Source organism: Eumetopias jubatus, unplaced genomic scaffold (genome assembly GCF_037043125.1).
Source record: "Eumetopias jubatus isolate StellerSeaLion01/CBP00866 unplaced genomic scaffold, mEumJub1_p1.0 scaffold_15, whole genome shotgun sequence".
In the NCBI taxonomy this organism is placed as follows: Eukaryota; Metazoa; Chordata; class Mammalia; order Carnivora; family Otariidae; genus Eumetopias; species Eumetopias jubatus.
Genome location: NW_028274821.1, coordinates 84312953 through 84340073, shown reverse-complemented (window position 1 = coordinate 84340073; position 27121 = coordinate 84312953). Strand labels below are relative to the sequence as shown.

The following is a 27121-nucleotide window of genomic DNA, read 5'->3' as shown; positions in this document are numbered from 1 at the left end:
TGGACCAGGAGCTCTTCCCTGTGTTAATGTACAGGTTAGGAACCCTCACCCCACTTGACAGAAGCGGAAGTAGGGCATCTGGAGAGGAGAAGCCATTCGCCTGCAGTCCCCCAGTTAGCGAGGGGCAGGGCTGGGGCTCCCAGTCGGGAGGTGGAGATCCAGAGCCCGTGCCCTCCCTGCCCGCCGCCTCGCCTGCCGTTGGCCATCCTAACTGCCAGGTGACCGCCCCGATGGTGGCCTCCGGGACTTCTCCATCTGGCTGCTCAGAGACCCGACTGAGCTTGGCATCTCGGCACGCTCTCTCCAGCGGAAGCCCCCAGTGTCTGCTGAGGGACCAGCACGTCCCGTGGCCTCCCAGCTCTCTTCCTCCTCATTCCTGCGCCTCTTCCTGCCAGGCTCTCCCCCGCTCCCTGCCACGCCTGGTGCGCCGCTCCCTGCCAGGGCCCTTGATGACTCACCCACACAGAGCTCTCACTTCCTCCTTCACGTCAGAGGCTCTTGACCTGCTGCAGCTGCAGAAAGAGCCGTGGGCGCTGCTGAGGGCTCCGGGCCCAGACCTGAGGGGCTGGAGTGCTGTCCCTGCAGAGCACGGGGCGGCAGGAGGGCTCCTGGGGCTCCCTGCCAGATGCCAACCTGGGCCAGACTCTCTCCAAATGGCCAGTCATCTACACAGGCTGGCACACCGGGAGATCGGCCTTGAATTTCTAAGCTGGAATTGTGCCTCTCATACTTACTGATGGCATTGGAGGGACCCATCTTCATTCCTTCCTTCCTTCCTTCCTTCATTCATTCTTCATTCATGCATGGATGCATTCATACCTTCCTCCCTTCATTCCCTCATTTAACAGATTTGTTATAATCTGTCCTGGCCTCCTGTGTACCAAGTAGTCCCCAGTGGACCAAGAAACCAGGTTCACTCTCTGCCCCTGAAGAGCTCCCAGTTGAGGGGGTGGGAAGTGGGGTTGAGGGGCGGATCTGTAAACAGAAAACCCAAGTGGGGTTAAAGAAAACCCAACACAGTAGGGAAGCCTTGGAGATACTTCTAAGATCTCTTCACACAGTTTACCGCTATGTGTACACAGAAATGCTTCCTCATCACAACCTGGTTTCTCTCTCCCTTTAGAGCACTCTATAGCTCCCAGCTGCTCCAGGGAGCAGGCAAGGGCAAGGCTAAAAATTAAGCTTCCCTAAGCCTCCTCGGGGCAGGTGTATTGTACAGCCTCCTAGTCTAAGAGGATGGCACCTGGTTAAATGACCATGCTGTGGAGTCAGACCTGGGTTACACTCCCGGTCATTTTCTGACCACGGGACCTTAAGGAAGTTGGTCATCCCTGAGCCAAACGAAGCTATTGATGACCTCAGCATCATGTTTTTGCAAGAATTCAATGAGATCCTCCACGCAGAGCACCTGCACTCTAAACACTGAAGCGCTCGGTAAAGGCCAGCGTCACAGCGAATACTACTGTTTACCAGAAGGTTCTGTGGGTTCCTGATCCTGCCCGTGTGTGCGTGCGTGTACACATGTCTATCCAGGGGGTGGTCAGGGAAGGCTTCCCAGAAGAGGTGACACTGGCGTTGTGTCTTAGAGGAGAAAGTGGGGGGAAGTATTCCAGGGAAAGGGAAAGGCCCGATGCGGTCAGGGTGTGGGGAGTACTTTGGTGCAGGCGAAGGGACCGGGCCAAGAGTGGGCCTGGGCTCCTTAGGCCTCAACGCTGTGGCCTGACTGGGGCCGACTGTTGGGTCTGGGTGGGCGGGGGCTGCCCCAGCTTGGTATTTGAGATGCCGGCAGCTCTCACGCCTCTGCCCCCTCCCGTTTCTGGGCCTCCACTTCCTTCCCCTGCACAGACCACAGAGGCGTTTCAGAGGAAGCTGCTATTTTTTTAGCAGTGATCCCTGGACACCCCCACCCACAGTGCCCCTGCCCCTCTGGGCCCCTGAAAAGGCATCAGGCCATTTTTCTGAGTCACCACCCAAAGCACTTATGGGTGAGGGCCAGGTCCTGCCCCCCTTCCCTGCAGCAAACCGAGCCCAGTCTCAATGCTGGAAGACATGGGTTCAAGCCCAGCTCTGACGCTAACTTACTGGATGACGTCCCAGTCCCTTCACCTTCCAAGCCCTGGGTCCCCACTGGGGCTCTGGGACCAGTCACTGGGCAGGCCTCGACCTCCGGGCAGAAAGTGGGGTGGGGATGGATGTGTTGCCACACTCCCCTGTTGTCCGGCTGGAAGAACCAGAGACAGAGTCTTGGGCAGATTGAGTTGGGGGTGGGGGGCAGAAGCTTCTACTTTGTAGGTCTGTCTTTAAGAAAAACAGAATCACAAGTACAGATTTACTTATGAAAGTAATTTTCTATTTAGAAAGGACCTGTGCAAGTGAGGAGCCCTGAAACTTTTTTTTTTTCCGGCATCCTACAAATCTGCTTTTGGAGAGGGTCTCCCGAATCCTCAGGAGACAGTGGGGAAACTGAGGCGAAGAGAAAGGATGTCATGGGCTCTACATGGTCACATAGCTGGGGACTGGAAAGCTAGGATTTGAACCCAGATCTGTCAGAAATCAATGCCCACATTTTACCCCCTACCCTCACTAGCCCCTCATAAGCCCCTCATAGCCCCACTGGGGTGAGGAGGGCATGAGGGAGGAAGGGAGAGAGACTGAGAGCCAGAGCAGGGCAGTTCTGGCGACAGCACAGGACTGTGGCCAAATAGACTCACCCGAATCCCAGCTCTGCCCCTTTCTAGCTGTGTGACCCCTCTGGAGCCTCAGTGTCCTCATCTGTAAGATGGGGTGATGGAGAGCAGTGGTGGGCTCCCTGCAGCGGCTGGTACGTGGCGGTTCTATTTTTTTTTTAATATTTTATTTATTTATTTGACAGAGAGAGAGACACAGCGAGAGAGGGAACACAAGCAGGGGGAGTGGGAGAGGAGAAGCAGGCTTCCCACCGAGCAGGGAGCCCGATACGGGGCTCGATCCCAGGACCCCAGGATCACGACCTGAGCCGAAGGCAGACGCTTAACGGCTGAGCCACCCAGGTGCCCTGGCGGTTCTATTTCTGCCTTCACCTGGATCTTCTAAGTCTCCCTCTCCCTGACCCGCACTCTAGCGTTTACCTGGTGCCAGGCATGGCTTTAAGTACATCTACTGAAACATTAAATTTCTAATCCTCACAACAACGTGATGAGATAGGTGCTCCCGTGTTCCAGATGAGGAAACAGAGGCCCTGCATCCATGCCAGGCTCTGGGCTGGGCATCGGAGAGGCAGCTGTGACCTGGGGATGGTCTTTGGTCCTGAGGATCCCAAAGCTGGTGGCCTCAGAGGAGTCAGCACCTTCAGAACCCCAGAAGGATGCCGGGAAGTGTAACATTTGGGGTCTGCAGGAAATCTCAAGGGAGCAGAAGGGAAGGAGCCATTCCTTTTGACCAGAGGCTTTGTGTAGGATGTGGCATTTGGAGCAGAGCCCTGTGGATTCCTAAAGGAATTTTCCAAGTTGATCAGAGTGGAGGGGCATTCCAGGCAGAGGGAACAGCACACGTGCAAAGTCAAGAGGCAGAAGGATGCTTGTGGGGAAGGGGAAGGAACCAGGAGTTAGTAGATTTGGGGGAGTTTGGGGGCCAGCAGTAGTACAGAGGAGGCTGAAGAATTAGCTCCCTGGTTTGTTTTCCTTCTTGGGTGCCAGCTGGTCCTGTGGGAGAAGTGTCTGTGAAGGGCAGGCCTGCTTGCATGCAGGACAAGTGTAGGACGCAGAACCTCAGTCAGAGGCAGTCCTGACATCAGTCTTTGGGGTGGGAAGTCCATGGCAAGGCCCCAGCATGACCCTTTGCTGCCTCCCCTCTTGCTCTTCTAGATTTGACAGTTCAGAAGTCTTCCCCAGTGAGGCGAAGCAGGGGAAGATGTGGGCGGTAGGGTCACCCCACTGACCAGCTTCTCGTCTCCTCAACTGTTCGACCCCCTGTCCACCCTTCTGTCCATCCATGAGTCCATACACGCAATGCTTACCCGGAGTAGTACTGTTCATGCATTGCCCATGTCCCCTCAGTCCACCCCTGAGGTCCCCTGCTCTGCAGTGACTGTCCTGGCTGCAGGGGGAGGGAATACCCCTGGTCCCACCCCTAGCCCCCACGTCTCCACATCCCTGCCTGGAACTTTCTCTGGTACCACAGAAGCCAATTTCCCACAGGGCACCCAGAAATGCCAGCGCTGGAATGTCCGCAAGGGCAGCCCTCACCCACTGATGGATTGCGGACAGCGACCAAACACTCCAGCTTGCCAGTCGCTGTGGAGGGCGACTCTAGGCACATTGCACACTGTGGCTCAGTGGATCCCCGGCGGGACTGAGGCCCAGGTGCCCAGCGAGTAACCTGCTCATGGGTACCCCTTATTGGATTTTTCTCCCTTCCCTGTCATACCTTCCCAGTCCCTCACCCCTGCTTCCCTAGATTATCGCCTCCCAGAGAAGCCACCTGCTCCCGTCACCCTTCCCATGTCCCCTCCCATTCACCTGTTCATGCGTTTGTCCAGATGGCAAATATTCATGGTACCCACTCTACTGGCCCCTTGTTAGATGAGGGGGACACAGCCTTGCCCTCAAGAGCCTGTTAACTTGTGTAGATGGATGCAGGCTCCTGGTGGGGGCACTATTGAGCCCTCAGCCTCCATCAGGTGGGCTGGGGCAAGAGGAGGTAAGTGCTGGGTTAAGCCACTTCCTCATCCAGTCGTGGTTCCCCACCCTTGGCTCTCTCCGGTGTGTAACTTTCCAAGGAAGCTTCTAGCAGCCTGTGTTGTGTCCGGCAGGAAGGAAGGAAGAGCAATAGTTAACACTTGTGCTCACTTCACTTGAGCTGCTTTGCACATATTAAGCCCATTCATCTTCCTAGCAGCCCTAGGAGGGACTGATACTCTTAATACGAACTCCGTTTTCCAGATGGGGAAAGTGAGGCACCAAGAGTCTCACCCAAAGCGGTATAGGTAATAAGAAGCAGAGCTGAGATCTTGGTCCAGGCAGTCTGACCTCAGAGCCTGTGGTTTAGCTTCCGTGCTTTGCTGTTTGCAGAAGGAGGGAAGGCGGGAGGGCAGTTGGTTTGATGCAGAAGAAAGGAGTCAAATGCACATGAGGGTCTGGGCAGAGAAGGCAGATCGGCACCAAAAAAAAAAAAAAAAACAAAAGCCTGTAAACATACTTCCACGCTAGTGTGCTCTAGCACGCACAAACCCACGAATGCCATGTGCACACAAAGACAAGCCTACACAAAAATGTGTTTAGCTAAATGCATGTAAGTGTGCACAAATGTGCATGGTCTACACACTCAGAGATTTGCATGCATCTGGACGTGCAAAGGCCACCACACATACACACACGTTTTCACATGGGAGCAGGCATCGACACACATGCGTGTTCACAGACAGATGCACACACACGCACGGTACATGCTTATTTGCACCCGTGCGCATGCCCTTACACACATGGGCCCACACAAATACAAATTTGTGGTCGGTTCGAATTCTTTGCTTAAAGGAAACTTGTGACTGTATTAAAAATGTAGGACACATTGGCCAAATAATTAAAGCGAGGAGCGAGGCGGTGGGACTTCTTGCCGCTCTCTCGGGGCCGCCTGTGCTGGGCTGTGCTCAGCGTGGCTTCGTCCTATATATTTGAGGAAGAGGCACTTTATTACAGTAATTTATCACCCCCATAAATGTGGCTCCTCTGTAACGCAGAATAATTTGGGAAGAAATATGTTTTAAAAATTAAAAATGCAGTCGGCATGCGCCCCGGCCAGTCTGCAGGGACACATCGCCGCACCTCCAGTAACTGCCCGTGTAGCCGTAATACCTACAACTTCCATTATTTAAAGTGTGATTATATTTTTCCTGCTTGGAGCTTTGTCAGCTATAAATAAAAGATAAGGGTGAATAGTTGCGGGGCCTAGTAAGCACTTCCATTATTGGTACTTAAGGGGGCTTGGGGATGGAGGCAACGGGCAAGGTGTGGGGAAGGAAGGGAGGCCATTTGGGGGGTATGGACGGGGCCTGGAAGCCGAGCCGTGAGCATGGGTGGGCCAGGTCCTTTCCCTGGTGGAGTTTTCCACTGGATACAGAGCGACATGACCCCACGAACCTGGGTTCTCTTGTCCGCTGCTGACCACATTGAGAGCCACCCACGGAGGTTGCTGCCTAGGGTGGCTCCCTGCATTCCGACCCCCTCCCGTCTCCCCAGGGACCCCACAGTCATGGGACACCAGGGGAGAAGGGGCCTAAAAGAGAAAGGGATCCATCCGCTTGAAGATGTTTAGTTTTTCACAGCCAAGAGTTGTTGCTTTGAAGCGAGTCCAAACAGTGGCTGCCTGAGAAAGGCTTCACAAGGGAGCGTGTGTGTGTGTGTGTGTGTGTGTGTGTGTGTGTGTGTGTGTTTTGGGGGGAAGGAGGTGCCTTTATTAGCCAACGCAGGTCCTTGGCTTTCTGAGCCATAGAGCTATTCTAATTAAGCAGAGAATAACTGGGAAAGAAAGGTTACTCCTCTAACAACGATCAGATCGGAAAACAAATGTGTTTGCTTTGTCACAAGGAAAAAAGGAGCGAGGTAAAGCTGAATGAAAAAGAAAACTAGAAATTGTCTCTTTGCCCCATCTCCCCCCGTCTTGCGTGTTTCTCTAAAGTTTTTTTTCACGTCCTTGAGCCTTGGTTTGCTCATCTGTAAATCAGAGATGACAGTGCCCATTTCCAGGAATATTGGGGCAATTAAATAAGATAAGATCTGTACAGCGTTGGGACTGGCTGTCCCCATCCCCCATCCCCCAGGTATTCACTAACGTTCATGAAATCAAGCCAGACAGAGAGGCAGCGATCACACTCCTTGGTATTTACCCAGGCGAATTGAAAACTTAGGTCCACAAAAAAGTTTATAGCAGCTTTGTTCATGATTGTCCAAACTTGGAAGCAACCAAGATGTCCTTCGGGAGGGGAATGGATGCACGAACTGTGGTATAACCAGACAGTGCACTGTTATTCAGTGATAAAAAGAAATGAACTATAGGAATGGGAAGTAATGTTTAATGGGTGTGGAGTTTCAGTTTGGGAGAGTCAAACAGTTCTAGAGATGAGTGGCAGTGTTGGTTGCCCAACAATGTAAATGTACTTAAGATCACCAAACTGTATGCTTAACCGCACTTAAAATGGAAGCTTTTTATGTTATTTATATTTTACCATGAAAAAAAAAAAAGAAATGAGCTTTCAGGCTATGAAAAGACATGGAGGAACTTTAATGCGTATTGCTACATGAAAGAAGCCAGTCTGAAAAGGCTATATACAGTACGATTCCAGCTGTATGATGTTCTGGAAAAGGCAAAATGGTGAAGACAGTAAACAAGATCAGTGGTTGCCCAGGGTTTGGGGTGGGGAGGAGAGGGAGGGTTGACCAGACTCAGCTCAGAGGATTTTGAAGCCATACTGCATGATTCTGTAATGGTGAATGCATGTCATTACACATTTGCCAAAACCCACAGCATGCACATCACAAAGAGTGAGTCCTAACGTAGTGAACTCTGGACTTCAGTTGATAACAATAGTGCATTGACATGGGCTCATCGAGTGTAGCAAATGTACCACAGTAACAAGATGTTAATAATAGTGTAGTGAGTGGGGGGATTATATGAGAACTCTGTACTTTCTGCTCCTTTTTAAACCCACAACTGCTCTGAAAAATCAAGGTCTAAAAATTTCAAATTCAAGTAAAAGATAAAAACTGAGGATTAAAATTGAAGCTCTAAAAATTCATTTAAAAAATTGGACAGAAGTCAACACTGGCCTTTCCTTCGCACTTGACACCGCAGAGAGCAGGCCGGAAGCCTCTTAGCCATCATTCCATCCATTGATTTCCAAACACTTTGTTTCTTTTTCCAAGCAAAAATGTATGGGGCCCCCCAATACACTTCAATACACTTCCAAAGCTCACACTATGACCAGAGCAAACCGGATGGGACCAGCAAACAGGTTTGGACTGGTTCAGGCTACATCCAGCCCCCTGGGGCTCCCTGATCAGACCTGTCCACCACACCCCAGGGCGGCCTACGTTAGCCAGGCTGGATCAGCGGAATTCTGAGCTACAGAAAATGAAGCAGCTGATTTAGACCTTTTGGAGCTGGTCCTAGCTGGTTGCATTTGTCCTAAACCAGCTCAGACCACTTGCAATTGGCTGAAATTAGCCCCAAACCTAGAGTCAAGGGGTGTGCCCCCACACGGAGCCCCAAAGGGCAGAGAAGCTGAGATTCCACTTGGGGTGATCAAACAGGGAGTCTGGGCACAGCTCAAGTTGGATCAGACCAGTTGGGACTGATGAGCACATTGCTGCTGAGGCTGGAGAGAAAGGCTCCTCACCTCCTGCCTCTAGCCCTGGAGTACCTCCCTGGGTGCCTGGCTTGGAGGAACGGAGGCCTTTTGGGTTGGGCTGGGGAGACGCTCAGGCAGGCGAGGGGAGGAGACTCTTCTGAGAAGTTGGGGGGAGAGGGGGTGTGGTGGGGTCCATCATTCACTCATGTATTCCATAAGCTCCCAGTGAGTGCCAACTATGGGTCGGGTGCCCCGAACACTGAGGCCAAAGGATCCGATTCCTGCTCTCAAAGAATTCACTGCTCATACATATGAAATTAACCCATCACTTACTTAATATAGCAAGTGTATATGAAATATTAACATGTACATCGGTTTTTTTTAAAGATTTATTTATTTATTTGAGAGAGCGAGAATGAGAGAGAGAGAGTACATGAGACGGGGGAGGGCCAGAGGGAGAAGCAGGCTCCTCGCCGAGCAGGGAGCCCGATGCGGGACTCGATCCCGGGACTCCGGGATCATGACCTGAGCCGAAGGCAGTCGCCTAACCAACTGAGCCACCCAGGCGCCCTAACATGTACAGTGTTGAACAAAACCCAGCACGGTTGTGACTTCTGTGGAGCTTGAAGTAGAGTGATTTACTAGCTGTAGGATCTCGGGCAAGGATCTTGGCTTCAAATTTTTGTGTCTCAGTTTCCTCATCGGTAACATGGGGATCTTACTAGTAGTCACGTTACAGTGTTAGTATGGCGATGAAATGAGTTAATAGCGTATAAAGAGCTTTAACGTCGTGTGCTCTCAGTAATTTAGCTATTTTTGTTCTTTAGTAATTGGAATGCGTGTATAGCCTTAATTCTCAAAGACCAGCTCAGCTGCAGCAACCACCGTCCCACCCATAGTCCCTTGCCACTCACTTTTCCCATTTGGGCTGATGGCGTCAGATGCAAGCTCCTGTGATTTTTTTTTTTTTTTTTTTGCCTGAGTACTTCTTCATCCTGCTGTGGAGTTGGTTAGCATGGGCCAGAAGCCCTGGGCGGTTAACTCATCCAGGAGCAGCATTTAGCCAAGGGTGCATACGAATGGGAAGGATAAATACCCACCTTCCTTGCCCCTCAGGTCAGATGTCTCTTGGGCGTATTCTAGCCTGTCATTTCCCCATTGAGACTGAGCCTCAGTGGCCCACAGTGGGAATTTGCTCATTAATACACACACGACAGACTTCCCTTCTCCGTGTCCCTTCGCCATTCCCTGTTGCTATTTCCTGAGATCAGCTTTAAAGCAAACCAGCTGCTTACACTCCATCCTTGTCTCAGGATCTGCTTCCGGGAGAGCCCAACCCAAGACTTGCTAATACAAATGGTCCTAGGAAGGAGACTCTCGGGATGGGCTTCTGGAACTGAATCAAGGACCACATTCCTGGTGGGAGTGGAGCGGTGCTAGCCCCTCGAGTGCTGAGACCCTCCCCTGACTTGATCTGGAAGCGGCGCAGGGGGAAGAGAATGCCCGGGTTTATCTAGGGGCTCTATAGCACTTGAGAGATGAGGAGCAGGGGGCCAATGGTAACTCAAAGGATGGCAGAGTTGTTCAAGTGGGGTTAACTGCCATGAAACCCTCGAAGGAAGAAAATGACAGGCTTAGGTCAGCCTACGGTCAACTCAGGGGCCAGTGTGAACGCCAGAAGCCTGCTGGGACAGCACTTAACTGGACCTTTCATTCCCAAAGCTGGGGGGCAGGCTGAGCCAAACATCAGACCCAAGATCTGATTGAAAGAGTAGAGAAGGCACACAGGAGGCGAAATTCTCAGCCCTAGCGAGCCTTCTATGTTGAAGTTGGAGAGCTGACAGAGAAAGGCCAAGGCTCTGGAACCTGGAATGGGAATATTCGTGTGCATCTGCTTGATAAACCTGAGCCTCTGGACTGGTCAGAGTGGCCCCTCATCCTTGCCAGAGCTTCCCCTGGGTGGAGACCATGCAAAGGCCTCATCTGAGCTGGATGCCCCCCGAGACGATGAGGACTTCTTTACCACAGCCCCTGCTTCTCCTACTTGCCATCCAGACCGATGGCTAAAATCAAGTCTCAGCGTGGTCTGAAAGGGTTAGTATTGTTTCTTTAGTAGGAGGAAATGGATTCTCTACCAAAAGAGGTGCAGGGCCTGGCTGTGTCCTGGCAGGAACTAGGAGAACACCCCTTGGGAGTGGGTCTTGAAGGTTCTATATCAGGGCAGGGAGGATCTAAGGCTTAATGGGGAAATTATTGATCTGGGGAGCACTCTGCTATGACTCAGAACATGAGCTCATCTCCTAGTGCTGTTGGAATGGCTTCCAACGGCTTCGATACGAAGTCAGTCTATAGTAAGTGTGGGGAAGATGACAAAACTGCCTTGGCCAAGCATGGGGGGGAGGGACCCGAGGCTCAGAGAGGTGGACTTGTTAGAATGGACATATTATGTCAGACCAGAGAACTCACCAACGTGCTATGCTTGGTGTACACAGGCAAAAAATGGAGCGCTGGCCAGAGCGCATCTTACGGTGGGCCTCGTGGACCCACAGACCCACCCATGGTCATTTCTCCAGTCCCTGAGCGGGTCACTAGGATGGATATACCCCACAGCTGGCAGAAGCCTCAGTTTGGTTCCTAACCCAGTGGTGTAAAAGGCTTCCTCAGGGGGAAGCTGGGGTGGAGGCCCCTAAAACTGCCCCCATCCCAGCCAAGATAGTAAATCAGAGCCACACCACACCTGGGAGGCTATCAGAGATTAGAGCCACCCTCAAGGAGGTAAAGAATGCAGGAGTGCTGGTTCCTATCAGATCCCCATTCCGTTCAGCCTCAGAGCCCCTGTAAAACCGGAAAGGTCATAGCAGACGGTGAATTAGCACAACTTCCCTAAGTGGTAGCCTCAGTCTCACCGCTGGGCCTGATCACTGCAGCCTCTGGCTCTTAACTAAGCGCCTACTGATCTGCAGGATGTTATCTTCCATCCCTCCCCACCCCCCACCACAGAAGGGGGGGCAGAAGCACTTCCTATTCACCTGGGGCAGAGGGCAGTGTCCCTTCACTGTCTTTAGCCCTGCTCGCCCTGTCCCAGAGCTTATGTTAACTCTCTCGCTCTGTCACAATGTATTCTGAAGGGATCGCGATCATCCGAGCTGGGCTGGCTCTGCCCCGTGTTAACCGGAACAGAAACTACATTTCCCAGAATTCCCTTTCCTGCGGAGCTCTGGGATAGCCTGGGCGCAACACTTTAAGGGAGATTTTGTAAGATGGAGTTGAAGCCGCCGCAGTGCTCATTTTACGCCTGGGAGGTGGGTGCATGGCGTGGGGCGCCCTTGCAGCCCGGCCTGTGGTTACTTAGCGCTGACTTGCTTTGTCAGGGGGCGGCCGCCGCGTCTCCAGCTTTTCCACCTGCTGCCCCTCCGCGTGTCAGACCCGGTTCCAGGGGCTGCGGCTGGGGCAAGACAGGACACGTTCCTGCTCTCGCTGAGCTTGTGCTCTCCTGGAGGCCAGCGAGCGCGATAGAAAGGGCTTCAAGCACCGGTTCTCCGCAGCAACCGCGGACAGTACGAGCTCACTGCCGTGGTGACGCTGACCGATGCCATCCCCAGCCTTTCCATCTCTCTATTTTTATCTTTCTCCGCCTTCTGGGTTTGCATCTTTTTTTTTTTTTTTTAAGATTTTATTTATTTATTTGACAGAGACACAGCGAGAGAGGGAACGCAAGCAGGGGGAGTGGCAGAGGGAAAGGGAGAAGCAGGCTCCCGGCTGAGCAGGGAGCCCCAGCAGGGCTTGATCCCTGGGATCATGACCTGAGCCGAAGGCAGACGCCTAAGGACTGAGCCAGGCAGGCGCCCAGGGTCGCTTGAAGACAAGAGTATGCAAAGACACACTCTGAACCATCAGCCGGGGTTACCTCTGAGAAGTGAAATTGGGAAGGAGGGTTTTCCTGCTTTTTCACACAACTGAGGCAAAGAGAGGTTACACAGTGTGCCCATGATCACACAGCTTGTCATTCCGTAGCAGAGCTGAGGCCTTGTCCCCCTGTCTGCTTCATACATCCCGTTTCTTCCCCTGAAGAGGCCGGGCCCCTGCGCCTCTCATGCCATCCAGCACTACCCGGCCTCCAGACTTCCAACTCAGACTTTCCCCCAAAATCCCCTTGTGCCCTCACTGTCTGCCTTGGCCACGGCTCTGTGATAGAAGGACAGAATTAGAACTTGTCTCGTGGTGGGAGGTGGTACCAATGGCTGCAGAGGAGAAGTGACTTTCAACTTCTAGGAATTGACTTTGACAATCAGATCAGGCAAGGGGCTGAGTCACTGGCAGGCCTCTCCGGCCTGGTTTTAATCAGGTCAGATGGTGCAGCGCATGGGGGCGGGTGGGGGTGCAGAGGGCTCGGTTCCATTTCCTGCCGTGGAGGCTCAGGCCCTTCGATGCAGTTTCTGTCTCATTGATGGGGAGGACATGGCCAGCAGGTGTCAATCCGGGCCACCTGGGTGGGCTAAATTTAGGTCTTAGGATGTCAAAGCTGCGAGGACCCAATATCTTGTTTTGCAGATGAACAAAGTGAGACGGAGAGCGGTCAAGAGATTTGCCTGGGTCATAGAGCTGGGGTCACAGCTGGGACTCAAACCCAGGCCTCTCCAAAAGTCACCACACTAACTCCAGAACGGGTGCTCTTTCCAAACACCACCCCCACCTGCCAACCTGGGCCACCGTCCCGAGGTCTGCCCCCTCCTCCCCTATGGTGGAGGGTGGGGAATGGGACACTGCTCTGTGTCTAACACCAAACACTGGTTTGGGAGGCCAACATCTGACTTCTAATTCTGGCTCCACAACTTACTGTATGTAACTTAAGCAATGACTTCATTTCTCTTTAAAGTGGGCATAAAGGATGTTGTTGAATTCAAGACACAAATGTTAACACAATTGCCTAGGATATAGGAGACAGTCAATAAATGTTAGTTCTATTTTCTTTGTATAATGATTTCCTAGCTGACTTTGGTGGAACCCTGTGCTCTTTGACAATATCTCAGGGGTCCTGGGTGGATGGGAGTGAAGAAGGAGGCCAAAAAAGGGGGCTTGGAGCTCCTCACCATCCTTCCCATTCCCACTGCCATGCATGCATATCTCCCATAAACCAGAGTATTTCTCTCTTGACCTGTCTTATAGTTTGAGTTCTGCTTGAATTTTTTTTACTGGGCCTGCTACTAAAAATCTGGCCATCCACCACTGCCTGAAGTTTGCAAACTCAGAGAGGACCTACTAGAATCACAGAGAAATAAGAATCACAGTGCTGTTTTAACATTTATGCATTTGATACCTGCAGTAAGAAATACTACATTTGATTGTTGGTTTCCCGGGGCAGCAAGAGTCTGTGGCCGCCTTGTGGGTTCCCACTCAAGTGCTATGGCCCGCTTCCTTCCATGCAGATGGAACTCACATTTCAGTTGACCAATGGGTGCCCCTATGATTCATGGAACCCCTTCCCCACCACAAGGAGGGAGGAAACGTTCACTAATGTGAACAAATCACAGTGGTTCCATCCTTCTTGCCAGTGATCAGTTAGGGCCCGGGTGACAAGACTCTGCCCATGAGACTGGAGGAGATGTTTATGGAGAAGGAGGCTTCTGGAAAAAGATGTCCCTTTTGATCGAAAACAAAAAGCTACATGGAGAAAAGCTGTCCCCTTCGCCTGCCTGTCTATATGGCTGCCACCTTGCAGCACCCATCTAAGGCCTGGGGACAAAGTGAGCCCCCGAGAGCTCCTGCACTAATCAGCTATTGCTATTAACAGTGCCACTAAACCCAGTGACTGACGACAGGCATGTCTTCGCATGCTCTCAGGTCCCGGGTCAGCAGGTTGACTGTGGTTCAGCTAATTTAGGCCGGGCTGGGCTGGGCCACTCTGCTTCAGGCTGTGGATTGGATTCCAGTCTGTTCTACCTGTGTTTATTCTGGGGCCCAGGCAGAAGGGTCCTCCCGGCAACCAGGAAGAGGTCTTCCCTTGGCAGATCACAGGAGCTCAAGGCCAAACCAACAGGCACAAGCACTTTTCAGGCCTTGGCTCAAGTCATGCCTGCTACATTCCCATAGCTAAAGGAAGCCACAGGCTGGGCCCAACATAGCAGGCTGGGATGTATGTTCAGCCCAGGAGAGAGAAGGCCGGTAAACAACTGCTGACCAATACTACTACTCCAGCCTATCACGGAGGCACGGACCTGAAGATGGCCCCACCTACTGCGGGCTGCCCCGTTGGTAACACAGGCCATTCTGCCAGGTGCTCTGTTACCTGCCCCTGAGAATGGCCAATGGAAGCCAGGGTGCGGGGAGGGACTGCATGGCCTCCTAGGGAGAATTAATTGTTAGAAAATGTGGATTCAGAGTAGGCAACAGGGCCTGAGCACAAAAGAGAGTCCCAGATTTGAGGCAGTGGCTGGAAACTGAAAGTCCCCTCATTCCACTGTCCTTGGGAGGTACGTGCCACACCCAAGGGAGAAAGCCATCACGTGGTTTTGAACTAAAAGAACACCTTCACTGGGGTGCCTGGCTGGTTCAGTCGGTAGAATATGTGATTCTTGATCTTGGGGTTGTGAGTTCAAGCCCCATGTTGGGCGTACAGCTTACTTTAAAAAAAAAAGATAATCTCCCCCTTTGTAAAAGAAGAGCTTCATCAACATATGCATCCCAACTGGGCCTAGACACCTCTACTGCAGGGACTTCCGGACTGATCCTACAGTGCTTTGTCACAGACCCAGGAGCTGCCTGGGCCCCAAGCATTGGAGCCCTCAGTAAGAGTCTGAAGCCGGGCCAAGGCCAAGGCAGGATCTGGGTGGAACAGAGGACAACCATGGTGCCCAGCAGGCCCCGAGAGGTCCACCACACAAATTGAGGGGCAGAGACCAACAGAAGCGGATGCAGCCCAGTCAGATTCACGGGCCCACAGGAGGCCCCACTCGAGGACAACGGAATCTATCCTGTGGCAGGTGGGGAGTATGTGGTGGATTGGAGTTCTGGGCACAGAGGTGGGCCTGGGCCTGGGGTGTTGGGTGTGATCTCTTTGCACCCATAGGCTGGTGAGACCTGGACAGCCTCAGGTCATGGACTGAGGTTCCCAAGTTCAGGACCCACGTCGGCTGTGTCTCTGAACCCCCAGCACCCAGCCCCCAGTCAGAAGAGAGCAGGCGGTACGGATGTTTGCTCGGTGGGTGGGCAAATAATAACACTAACAACAAGAAACATAACAACATCTGCTTCTGTTCACAGGATGTAGGGGGTGTCCCAGGAGACCCTAAAAGATACCTGGGGCATTTGACATCTTTTAGGCCCTGGTGAGTTCCTGCCTCCCTCCCTTTGCGGTCTGGTGTGCCCAACCTGATATCAGGCGGGGCCCTGGGGGAGAGGCTGGGCCACAGGCCGCTCAGCCAGGCTGACCAGGAGCCTCAGTGACCAAGAGAGTGGTCAAGTTCGTGGTTTCAACGCCCATCACAGGCACTCTGGTGCGTGTCCCATGTTAGTGAGATGTGTGTGGCGGTGTGATGGGGGCGTCTGAGTGGGTGTGACCACAGGCACCCAGGGGCCACAGCGGCAGTGGGGAAGCATGGTGGTGATAGGACAAGGGGGGAGGAGGGTGGTGGCCGGTGAGGAGCAGGGGAACTTTGGGGACTTTAGGGAAGTCAGACGTGTAGTGGTGACACAGCAGGTGGCCAGCTTGGGCACTCTGCCCACGTGATCTCATGGAGGCTCTTACAACAGCCCTGCTTTGAAGGTTGCCACCATTTCACGGAGGAGGAAGCTGAGACTTGGAGGAAGGAAGCAGCATGGGCTGGAATGCAGAGATCAGCCAGTCATCCAAATGACAATGGCCATAGGGACAGGGCATTCAAGCTGCATCTGAGAGGGTCCCGCTGGGCAGGCAGGTGTGGCAGGCCCCCTCTGTGGTCCTCCAGCCTCCGGATCCTTTTTCTGAGACCTGCCCTTCCCCCAGGGTGGGGCCCCACAGGCCCTACGAGTACCCCACCTCTCTGCCCCGCTGACGACACCAAGGGGGGACGCTGACTCAAGCTGAGCCAATCAGCTTCTCTCTCTTGCAGCTTAGCACTGGGGGGTCAGCAATGCTGGGCTGCCTTTTTGGCTGGTTATTCGAAATGAAACGTAAAGTGGGGTCAACTAGCTGTATTTGAGCCACATGTTCAATTTTCTCTGTAAAATGGCAGAGAAAAGACATGATCATAGAGAACCTGAAACTGTGCTCAGGGGAGGGAAGGGGAGACAGGGAGGCAGCCAGGCAAGCTGGGGCCAGCATCTGGATGGTAAAGCCCGAGGAGTCTGAGCAAGCCCCGGGACTGCCAGGGCTACTGTCAGCCTAGAATCGGCAGGTGTGCTGTAAACCAGTCCCCTTATCAACAACAGCAGCAAAGCCCTAATCTGTAGCATTTGCCAATGTCCATGGTGTAAGTATTCCCACCATGGCTGATTTCAAACTACCAACAAATGTCCCTGGGAAGAGACCAAGCTGGGAAGAGAGCCGACTCCATCCAGCACAGCCAACCAGTAAATGGGGATGAGGAGTAGCTGATGGGTGCCCGGACAGGTGGCCCGGAGAGATCTTGGGGGCAGGGGGGTCAGGGCAATACACCCAAAGTATCACTATCCCTTTAAAGGAGCCAGGAGAGACACCATTCCTTGGGCCATGGGCCTGTGTTTGTGCCCCCAGGGGACCATAATAGTGAGGCCTCCATCAAGGGGATAGCCCATTTCTCAGAACTCTAACCTGAGGGCAGGGCTAGACTAGCAGCAAAGGTGAGGGAGGTTTCATTCATTCATTCATTCATTCAGCAAGCAGTTAATGAGCTCTGGCTATGTGCCCCGCACCGGAGTTGCAACAGAGAACAAGACAGACACTGCTTTTCCCTTCCCTCTGGGAAACTGGAGTTAGACAGAGGACTTGGGCATGGACACAGGCAGAGAAGGTCTGGATGGGGTGAATGGGGGCACATGGACCTGGGGAGCTCAAAGAAGGAGCATCTAACCCCCAGTGGGGAGGAAGCATCAAGGAAGGCTGCCCAGGGGAAGGATCTGTAAGTTGAGGGCTGCAGGAAGCATGGAGGAAGGGGCGTGGGGTGGGGGTAGGGAGAAGGTTCCAGGCAGGGGAACAGCCTGTGCCAAGACCCCAGAGGTGGAAGGACTGAGGGTCATTCAGTCTGGTGGGAGAGTGAGAAGAAAATGAGAGTTGACCGGGAGTAGTAGGTAGAAGCCATTAGAAGCTTTCAAGCTGAGGGACGCTGTGATCAGATTACCCACCCACCCCCAAGATTAGGGAGACCAGTTACATATGTCCAGCAAGAGTCAAGTGGGGCTCAAGCAGAAGAGAAGGGAGATTGAGTCAAAACATATTTCGGAGGTGGCTGGGTGAATGTAGGGGATGAGAAACAAGGATCAAGGATCATCAAGGATCCTGGCAAGATGGTTGGTCTGAAAAACGGATGGTGGCGCCATTTACCAAGGTGGTGGGGGGGCAGCTGGGAAAGGACTGAGTTGATGTGAGGGAAGCTTATTGTGGGTGTTATTCTGCCATTTTTTACCCTAAGCTTTTTCACTCCACTGGGGAGCTGCCCACCTCGAGAGTCTTGGTAGGAGTAGAGGGCAAAACCCACAGCAAAATGTAAATGCAGAGCCCCTTGCTCAAAAATTATTACGAATTTCAAGATGGTGAAAGGACTCATACTAAGGAGTTCAGAGCATTAGGCAGTGTTTGTGGCTGTAGATAGCTATTCTTATTGAATCCTTCCAAGTATATTATTACATATTTATATTATGTATCTGATTATTATCATTATTATAATGTAATACTATTGTTCTCAAAATTACCATTTGCAACTCATTGAGCTGGGCACTTTACATTCAGTATCAACATCATTGTTATTGTTATTTTAAAAATAAGAAGAGCTAATATTTATCAAAGGCCTGTACTAGACCAGACATTGTGCTATTTGCCATCACCCTATTTCACAAATAAAGAAATTGAAGTTCAGAGCAGTTAAAAAACTTTCCCATTGGGCACCTGGGTGGCTCAGTAAATTAAGCGTCTGCCTTCAGCTCAGGTCATGATCCCAGGGTCCTGGGATCGAGTCCCGCATTGGGCTCCTTGCTCAACAGGGAGCCTGCTTCTCCCTCTGCCCCTCCCCCTGCTTGTGTTCCCTCTCTCACTGTGCCTCTCTCTGTCAAATAAATAAATAAAATCTTAAAAAAAAAAAACTTTCCCATGATTACACGACTAATACATGGTGGAGACAGTTTACAATCTCAGATCTGTCTGATTCAAGCCTATGATATTATCCATTATTCTATAAAAACCATTTTTCAAATGTTCCTGATAATAAAGATGATCATCTGACATTTGTTTAAAAATACAGATTTCCAGGATCCTCCCTTAGGGGACCTGGTTTAGTAGCTCTGAATTAGGATTCAGCTCTCTATATTTTGATCCCTAGAAGATTTTTATTGTCAGGCAAGCTTGGGAAACACTGCTGTGACACCTAGTGATAGGACTGTGGCAAATTCTTCTGTTGTTGACAATTCTTCATTCCCTTCCTTGTAAGAGGATCATACAGCCACACCGTTGCCCTACCTCCTGGTAGGCAGGGGTCTAGTTTTCAGCACCACTGCCAGGCTTGGCAGCGTGAATCGCTCTGACCACTGGAAAGTGAGCAACATGACATCCAAATGTCTAGCACAAGCTTTGAACACAGTGGCATGGTTCAGCTTGATCTCTTGCACTTCTGTCCTCTGCCATGAAAACAACCTGTCCCAGAGAAGGGGCTATTTCTTCAGCCTGGGTTCCAGAACAAGAAGTCATGTGAGGCAGTACTAACTTGCTGTCTTGGTGAGAAATAAAGATTTGTTGTCATAAGTCTTTGAGATTTGGGGAATTTGTTTGTTACACAGCACAGCTGATGAATACAATATTTATTTATAATATTATATAATAACAGTGACATCTATTGAGGACTTTTTATGTGTGAAGCATTTTATTTATATGTTTTGTCTCTAATCATAGCAAAAATAAACTGGAAGTTAGAGATTATTATCTCCATTTTAGACACCAGGAAACTAAAGCTCAAAGAGGCGAGGTAACTTGTCTAAAGTCAGGAGCAGTGAAGGCACTGTCTGCTTCCAAAACTCTTCACTCATGAGTGAACCTTCCTGCCCCCTCCCCTCCCCCTCCTCCTCTTTCCCACCTCTCTCCTCTGCTTTCTGCCACCATCAGTCTCAAGTGCAACCTGTTGGCAGAAACAGACATATGCAATACTTAATTCACTTTAATTAAAATATATTTTAGTGGATTTTTTTTTCTGGGACATAACTCATTTTGATGGGAACCCATTGGATTTTAATGGGAAACCTATTAGAGGAACATATTGTGATCTTTAATGAAGCTGGGCTGTGTGGAGAACCACCTACAGGTAATTAGAAACCCTCCAGGCCCTTGGGGAATAAGGTGAGATGAACTTCAGTTTGTTTAAGACAATTAATGCAGACAATGATCTGGGAACGAATTAAATGGTCCTTGATTAGGAGCAGCTGTGCAGGTGGCATCCTCAGGAAAATGGGACATGCAAGTGGGGCTTTTAAGAAAGAGTGATTATTAATGCTTATCTGTTTATATTGGCAGCTAGCACTTCACCAGGCTGTCGGTTTGATCAAGTGGCTCCAACTCCCCACCCCACCTCTTCATGCTACCTTTCTTCATTGATAACTTCTGGGTCTGCCAGGTGTCTCAAGGGACCTGCTCGCCTCTGATAGCTGATGGGTGCATCCATGTTGGCAGGCTGGGAGCCCCCCCCAACCCCCACCAGTGTATGCTTCCATATTGATGGGCACTTCTACACTGGTGGGATTGGGAACCTCTGTATTCTCAAATATGGTTGTTTCTACAGTAGTTAGAATAGGAACATCTATGCTTTTTCACTTACACGTTTTGTACTTGCAGCTCTAAGAGCCACTTGTACTCCTAAAAGGAGGCATTGCCCCAAGTCTGGAATGGGCTTATCCCTGCTGGCATACTGAGGAAATCCACACTGAAAGAAATAATAAGCACTGCACTGACCATAAGTTCTCTTCTACTAGAGATGAGCGTATTTCCCCTTTGCCTTGATTGAGGGCCTCTGCACATGCAGGGAGGATGCAACCTCACTAGAAGAATGGAAAGGCTGCCTGGAAGAAGAGACATCTAAATTGGGTCCTGGTGGGAGTTAGCAAGAGGTCACTTCTATATTGACAGGAATGGAGCTTACTTACAGCTGTGGGTGCTTCTACGTCCATTAGAACGAAAGCATCTGCAGTGGTTGGGCTGGGAATGTCCCCAGGGACAGGAATGGGTATGATTATCTTGAAAGAAAAACTGGTGAGTCTATATTGGCAGGGAAGGGTGCTTCACACAGGTACATATGGGGCGCTCTATACTCACATGAATAGGAAGCCCTACATTTGCTAGAAGAAGCGCTTCTATAGATGGGCATGTCTACATTAGCAAGGATGGGCACTTTTATGCTGGCAGGGGTAATTCCTAGAAAAGAATGGAACTTTTGCATTGAAAGGAATGGCTGTCTCTTCATTGGTGAAGGTGGGCACTTCTACACTGATCTCTAACATTTCCTGACTCCTGACCAGTAAAACCAGAGTGATTCCACTGACTTTTCCAAAGTCCCAGACCATTCCCTCAACTCCCAGCCCAGGGCTACTTTGTCCAGAGGTGGAGGAGGCAGTCACACTGTGGGTGGCATGGGGCAGGGAGAGACAATGGAGAGAGGAAGCAGGACCACTGGTTACCTACCTGCCCAGGAGTGGATTAGGAAGGGAAGAACCCAGAGTAGGTTCCAAGCAACTTTCTGGTACTCAGAACCAGTGAGGCCAGGGAGGGTGGCAGCCAGGACCCCCCACCAACACCAGGCAGCCCTGAGCCCCTTCCCCAATCCCCTCACAGCTCAAGCTTCTGGCAGGGGCTGCTGTGAGATTCCCCATGCAACCCTGACACAGGGCTGTAGCTAAAACATTGGTCTGGCAGTTTTCCCTCTTTAAGTTGAAGTGTGATGTTGGCAGGCAGTGAGCTGTGGTGGCAGGCTGCCAGAGGGAGCATGTGTTGGAAATCCTTGTTCCACGTTGCAGCAATCTGGGGCTCCCCCACCCACAAACTGCTCCAGAGCCAGCCAGCCACGGGGGCCAGAGCCTCCCACTGATGGGGAGCAGCCACCAAGAATAGGGAATGATGAGGAACAGAGGCTTAGAGAAACCAGGGATAGAGGAAGACGTGAATAGAAATGGAGCCACAGACAGACATAGACACAGAACCACAGCCAAAGACAGACACAGAGAGACCCATGGAGACCCAAGGTCAGAGAGATCCAAGGAAGACAGAATTGAAAGATGTTAAGAAGCATGGGAGATTGGAAAAAAATGACAGACTGGGTCCAGTCCTCTCTCCCCAAATCTCCAGTTATAACAAAAAATATATATGTATTGATGTAAGTGTATAAACTATTGTAACAGTTGTAGAAAACAAGAAAGTTCTCAGTGGATCAGAAACTTTGTGGAATTCCTGAAAGATGGAAAGTAGTCAGGTCTGAATTGACAGAGGAGCCCATAGCCCAAAACACACAAGGAAAACATCACTGTGCAAGATGGGGCTGAGCTCCAAGCTCAGAGTCAACAGGACCACAGGATACCCAGAGCAGCAGGGGACCAGTGCAGTCATGAGAGTGAGCGATTGAGAAGCTGAATTTGAAGCAGCCAGGCTGGCCTATTCCTGACCAACTCCCCCTCCCCACCCCTCATTGCTCATGCTGAGCAGCTAATGGCAGGGGAGTTTACCCATAAGCCAGAGCAATGAGTGGACATATTAGGTCTAAGAGTCAAGGACATGCCCTGGGGAATCTAGTGACACACTGGGAAGTGGGAAGAAGACCAGCTTCCATCACTGGAATATACCACTGACAACACTCCTCCACAGTGATTAACAGAGACAAACTCTTGTGGTCAAAACCATCCTTCAGAGACAGGCAGATAGAGCAAATCACTGCAGAAAACCAAGAATGCCAAAGCATTTCAGGAAAATCAACACTGTGAAAGAGGGGAATCAAATTTAACCAACAGAAGACCTTAAACTCAAGGGAATAGACTTAAGGGGGCAAACACAAACAAAAAGAAGACTTTAAAGTAGTATAATTACCATCCCTAGGGAGATTGGAGAAGCTATCATACCCATAAATTGAGAACAGGCTGTTACTAAAATGAATCACTAAGAGATCTTGAAAATTTAAAATAATTGTTCAAATTTAAAACTCAGTAGGTTGGCTGAATAGTACAAAATATAGCTAAAGGGAAAGTTGGAATAAATTTAAAGACACGCAGCCCCTATGCCACGTCTAGGTGTAAGCCCCGACAAAATTTTCATGTGTGTAAGGAATTATGTGAGTGTTCACTGCAGAATTGTTTGATGCATTTAGAAAAAATTGGAAACAACCCATAAGCTAACGGAGAATGGATAAAAAAAATTGTGGGTTGGTCACATTACAGAATCTTATGCAACAGGTAAAATAAATTACCTACAGCTACATGTATCCACAGGGATCAATTTTAAAAATATAATGCTGAGTGACTAAAACGCAATTGCAGAATGATAGATTGGTACAATATCTATTATATAAAGTCAAAACATGAAAACAACAGTATACACCTTTTCTATGCATTCAGTATAACATTGATGGTTATATTTCAAGAAAATTTACATTAAAATTGGAAAATGTATATCTAAAATACATAGAGAACTGTTACAATGTGATAATAAGACAAACAATCCAATAATAATGGGGAAAAGATTCGAACAGAAATTCCAAAAAGGAAATATATGAATGCAATAATCACATTAAAGATCCCCAGCTTTATTAGTCACTAGAGAAATACAAAGTAAAATAATAATGATGAACCACCATACACTGAAGTTTAAAAGACTGGCAATACCAAGTGTTGGCAAGGATATGGAGAAACTGGAACTCTCATAGGTTGCTGGTGGACATGCAAAACAGCACAGCCAATTGGAAAACAGTATGTTAACATAAAGTTAAGAACATACTTACCCTGTAATGTAGCAATTTTACTTTCATGTATTTACCCAAGAGAAATTAAAACATATGTCCACCCAAAGATCTGAACACGAATGTTCATAGTTGCATTATTCAGAATAGCCCCAAACTGGAAGCAATTCCAATGTTCATCAACTGGTGAATGGATAAATGAATTGTTGTATATTCATACTTGGGAATACTACTCAGCAATAAAAAGTAATTAAACATTGATAATGCATGCAAAAACATGGCTGAATCTCAAAAATATGCTAAGTGAAATAAACCAAACATAAAAGAATATGCACATCTGATCCCATATATGTAATTCTAAAAAAGGCAAATCTATAGGACAGAAAGAGGTTGTTGTCTAGGGCCAGGGTAGAAGCAGGTGATCAACTGCCAAAGGGCACGTGAAAATTTTTTTGGGTGATGGAATTCTTTTATATCTTGACTGTGATGGTGGTTACACAATTTCATACAAATACCAAAATTCATCAAATGGCACACTTAAAAATATGTGAATTATATAGTATACAAATAATACCTTAATAAAAAGTTAATTTAAAAATCATAAAGACCAAATTCAACATAGTTGTTACCTATGGACAGAAAAGAAGGGGAATGGAATTGGGAAGAGAACACAAAGAGCTTCAACTTTATTGACAATATTTAATTGCTTAAAAATAGAAATATAAAGCAAATATGGCAAAATGTTAAAGCTGGGTAGTGTGTACTAGTGTGTTTGCTATATTATTTAGTCTTTATGCTTTTAAATATATTTTGTGTTGAAATATTTCTAAATTGTTTTTGAAATAATGAATTAGTGAGTTAAAAATAAGCTGAGGGAGGGGCGCCTGGGTGGCTCAGCTGGTTAAGCGTCTGCCTTTGGCTCAGGTCATGATCCCAGCATCCTGGGATCGAGCCCTGCATTGGGCTCCCTGCTCAGCAGGAAGCCTGCGTCTCCCTCTCCCACTCCCCCTGCTTGTGTTCCTGTTTTTGCTACCTCTCTCTCTGTCAAATAAAAAAATAAAATCTTAAAAAAAAAAATAAGCTGAGGGATGGGGCAGTTGGCTGGGTGGCTCCGTTGGGTGGCTCAGTTGATTAAATGTCTGACTCTTGGTTTCAGCTCAGGTAATGATCTCATGGGTCATGAGATCAAGCCCTGTGGTGGGCTCTGTGCTCATCAGGGAATCTGCTTGAGGATTGTCTCCCTCTGCCACTCCCCCCACTCGTGAGTATGATCTCTCTCTCTCTCCCTCTCTCCAAAATAAAAAAATAAATCTTAAAAAAAAAAAAGCTGAGGGATTCTCTTAAGACTGTGGTGTAAGGGGCGCCTGGGTGGCTCAGATGGTTGAGCATCTGCCTTCGGCTCAGGTCATGATCCCAGGGTCCTGGGATCGAGCCCCTCATTGGGCTCCTTGCTTGGCAGGAAGCCTGCTTCTCCATCTCCTTCTACTGCTCCCCCTGCTTGTGCTCTCTCACTCTCTCTGTCAAATAAATAAATAAAATCTTTAAAAAAAAAAAAAGACTGTGGTGTAAAATGACTGAGAGATATGGAGAATGAAAAAGTAGTTAAATGATATAGAAACTAGATACAGAAATTTCAACATTTTTCTAGTCGGGAGTTTCATAAGCAGAGATGGGGAGAGAAAGATAATCAATCAATCAATAGGAGAACTTTTCCCAAAACTGAAAGCAGTCAAGAGTCTTAAAGTTGAGAGGATCAATCAAATGCTAAGCAACATAAATAGAGGGAGAAAGATTCATTCCTGACACACAGTGGTAAAATTTCAGAAGGAAAAGTCTTAAAAGATAGAGAGGGGATGGCACTGCTTATTCTCAGAGGAATAAGATTCAGATTTGCAAATGATTTCTATTTGGCAACACTGGAAAACAATGGAAAAAGAGCTTCAAGTTTCTGGAGAAAATTGTTTTATCCTAAGATCCTGTGCATAACTCAACTGGCCTTCAAGAGTGAGTGGGGGCGGGATCAAAGATATTTTGGACAGAGTCTCTCTGAACGAATATATTATTCACAGATTCTCTAAAAGAATTACTCAAGAATGTACTGTCATAAAAGAAAAAGAAAATGAATACAAGACCAAAAAAGACATGGGGTATGGGAAATAGTGATTTAAAAAAACAAAACAAAACAGTAAAACTTTGTTGTTAAGTCAAATTTTGAATGCATAATCCAACAGCAATGACAGCAGTAACAACGCAGGAACTCACACTCCAGGTGATCTCAATGTGTAATGTATTCAGAAATGGGGGTGGGGTGCGAGAGTGTTTTTTTTTAACTAGTTCAAGAAGAGGATATAGATTCTGAGGATCTCTAGACATATAAAGTGCAAGTTTAAATATGTGTTTAAAGAAGGAGATTTCTCGTCTTCCGCCGCCATTTTAAATCCAGCTCCATACAACGCTCCGCCGCCGCTCCTGCGGCGACCCGGGCTGCGCGCCAGCACCCCTCGGCCGACAACTCTGCCACCATGGAGGACATGAACAAGGGCAGCAACATAGAGGAATTCGCAGAGGGATCCAAGCTTAACGCGAGCAAGAATCAGCAGGATGACGGTAAAATGTTTATTGGAGGCTTGAGCTGGGATACAAGCAAGAAAGATCTGACTGAGTATTTGTCTCGATTTGGGGAAGTTGTAGACTGTACAATAAAAACAGATCCAGTGACTGGAAGATCAAGAGGATTTGGATTTGTGCTTTTCAAAGATGCTGCTAGTGTTGATAAGGTTTTGGAACTGAAAGAACACAAATTGGATGGCAAATTGATAGACCCCAAAAGGGCCAAAGCTTTAAAAGGGAAAGAACCCCCCAAAAAGGTTTTTGTGGGTGGATTGAGCCCAGATACTTCTGAAGAACAAATTTAAGAATATTTTGGAGGCTTTGGAGAGATTGAAAATATTGAACTTCCCATGGATACAAAAACAAATGAAAGAAGACGATTTTGTTTTATTACATATACAGACGAAGAGCCAGTAAAGAAATTGTTAGAAAGCAGATATCATCAAATTGGTTCTGGGAAGTGTGAAATCAAAGTTGCACAACCCAAAGAGGTATACAGGCAGCAACAGCAACAACAAAAAGGAGGAAGAGGTGCTGCAGCTGGTGGACGAGGTGGTACGAGGGGTCGTGGACGAGGTCAGGGCCAAAACTGGAACCAAGGATTTAATAACTATTATGATCAAGGATATGGAAATTACAATAGCGCCTATGGTGGTGATCAAAACTATAGTGGCTATGGCGGCTATGATTATACTGGGTATAACTATGGGAAGTATGGATATGGACAGGGATGTGCAGACTACAGTGGGCAACAGAGCGCTTACGGCAAGGCGTCTCGAGGGGGTGGCAATCACCAAAACAATTACCAGCCATACTAAAGGAGGATGTTGGAGAAAACAGGAGGAGATTGCTAAAGTTAGCCCATCTTGCAGGACGACATTGAAGATTGGTCTTCTGTTGATCTAAGATGATTATTTTGTAAAAGACTTTCTAGTGTACAAGACACAACTGTGTCGAACTGTATATAGCCGCCAATTAGTTTTCTTTGTTTTTACTTTGTCTTTTGCTATCTGTGTTATGACTCGATGTGGATTTGTGTTTATACAAATTTTATTTGTAGGATTTCATGTTAAACCTCAAATAAATGCTTCCTTATGTGAAAAAA

The 27121-nt window shown here is 48.9% G+C and overlaps 1 pseudogene; it reads left to right on the top strand.

Annotated features, from left to right (window-relative positions):
- LOC114212912 (heterogeneous nuclear ribonucleoprotein D-like pseudogene) overlaps window positions 1–26872 on the top strand; it is a 51786-nt pseudogene extending 24914 nt beyond the window's left edge.
- Window positions 26873–27121: the final 249 nt, after the last annotated feature.